The 2214-nt window shown below is 42.9% G+C and overlaps 1 non-coding gene across 1 annotated transcript; it reads left to right on the top strand.

The window, feature by feature from the left end:
- The first annotated feature begins 1183 nt into the window (after window positions 1-1183).
- Window positions 1184-1256, top strand: TRNAC-GCA. The gene has a single exon. It is a non-coding gene; the product is annotated as a tRNA-Cys (tRNA).
- Window positions 1257-2214: the final 958 nt, after the last annotated feature.

Here is a 2214-nt window from a genome sequence, read left to right as displayed (position 1 = left end):
GGAGTGGGTTGCCATTTCCTTCTCCATTGCAGGAAAGTGAAAAGTGAAAGCGAAGTTGCTCAGTTGTGTCCAACTTTTAGTGACCCCATGGACTGTAGCCTACCAGGCTCCTCCGTCCATGGGATTTTCAAGGCACGAGTACTGGAGTGGGGTGCCATTGCCTTCTCCGATACAATACTGTATACTGTATTAATTACTATAATAATTATACCATAGTGCTTTCTCACTTTTGTTTTTTTACCATGGTCCACAAAAAGAAATATATTTTGTATCACAACTCAGGACACACATAGTGCTATGGTTTAAAATCTCTGTAGGACCCCAGAATTCATATGTTGAAATCCTGACCCCCAAAGAGGATAGGGTGGGGACCTTTAGGAGGTACTTAAGTCTTGAGGGTGGAACACTTGTGAATGGGATTAGTACCCTTATAAAAGAGGCTCCAGAGAGATCCCTAACCCCTTCCACCATGTGAAGACACAGCAAAAAGGCACCAGCTTTATTTTTAGTTTTTTAAGGAACCTTCATACTGTTCTCCACAGTAGCTGTAACAATTTACATTCCCATAAACAGTGCAAGAGGGTTCCCTTTTCTCCACATCCTCTCCAGCATTTATTGCTTGTGTAAAGCACAGGGAATTCTACTCAGTGCTCTAGGATGACCTAAATGGTAAAGGAATCTGATAAAGAGGGGATATACGTATACGAAAAGCTGATTCACTTTACTATACAGTAGAAGCTAACACAGCATTGTAAAGCAACTAGACTGTAATAAAAATTAAGGGAGAAAAAAGGCACTAGGAATGAGGACATGAACCCTCATCCAACCATGCTGGAACCCTGATCTTGGACTTCCCAGCCTCTAGAACTATGAGAAATAAGTTTCTATTGATTACAAGCTGCCTAACTAGACTAAGACACATACAAATGTTTCAAAAAGTATTTTTACATTTACTCTGTGCAAGGTTCTCTGATCTTTTCCATTCTGTTCTATTATATATTTTTGCTCTATTATATGTAAAATATTATATATTTGTGTTCTGTTATACACACACACACACACACACATATATACTTGTTAAGTGCTGGGCATGCATACTAAGTTGCCCTCAGATGCACCAGTGGATCCTGACCTCTACCTTGAAAACCACTTTTGTATTATGTATAATTAAGAGGACTGGGCTTCCCTGATAGCTCAGTTGGTAAAGAATCTGCCTGCAATGCAGGAGGCCCAGGTTCAATTCCTGGGTCAGGAAGGTCCGCTGGAGAAGGGATAGGCTACCCACTCCAGTATTCTTGGGCTTCCCTTGTGGCTTAGCTGGTAAAGAATCAGTCTGCAATGAGGGAGACCTGGGTTCAATCCCTGGGCTGGGAAGATCCCCTGGAGAATGGAAAGGCTGACCACTCCAGTATTCTGGCCTGGAGAATTCCATGGACTGTATATCTTCCATGCACTGTATATCTTCCCTGGGTCGGGAAGATCCCCTGGAGAAGGAAATGGCAACCCACTCCAGTATTCTCACGTGGAGAATCCCATGGATGGAGGAGCCTGATGGGCTACACTCCTCCGGGTCGCAAAGAGTCAGACACGACTGAGCGACTTCACTTTCACTTTCACTTTATAGTCCATGGGGTTGCAAAGAGTCAGACACGACTGAGCGACTTTCACTAAGAGGACTGGTTGCCTTTGAATTCTCCAAAAGAGAATCCCTTTCACTCTGAAAGTGCTAGTGGCCAATGTCAATTTTTCTGGAGATTTGGCAGGAGAGATGGATGGAGGAAGGTTTTGTATCACGGCTGATTTTGTATGTCCCTTTGCACAATAAACTGTAGAAAATTCTGAAAGGGATGGGAATACCAGACCACCTGATCTGCCTCTTGAGAAATTTGTATGCAGGTCAGGAAGCAACAGTTAGAACTGGACATGGAACAACAGACTGGTTCCAAATAGGAAAAGGAGTACGTCAAGGCTGTATATTGTCACCCTGCTTATTTAACTTCTATGCAGAGTACATCATGAGACACGCTGGACTGGAAGAAGCACAAGCTGGAATCAAGATTGCCGGGAGAAATATCAATAACCTCAGATATGCAGATGACACCACCCTTATGGTAGAAAGTGAAGAGGAACTAAAAAGCCTCTTGATGAAAGTGAAAGAGGAGAGTGAAAAAGTTGGCTTAAAGCTCAACATTCAGAAAACGAAGATCATGGCAT

This window comes from Bubalus bubalis, chromosome 4 (assembly GCF_019923935.1).
Source record: "Bubalus bubalis isolate 160015118507 breed Murrah chromosome 4, NDDB_SH_1, whole genome shotgun sequence".
Classification (NCBI taxonomy): domain Eukaryota; kingdom Metazoa; phylum Chordata; class Mammalia; order Artiodactyla; family Bovidae; genus Bubalus; species Bubalus bubalis.
Note: the sequence above shows the minus strand (reverse complement) of the source record. Positions and strands in the feature narration are given on the sequence as shown.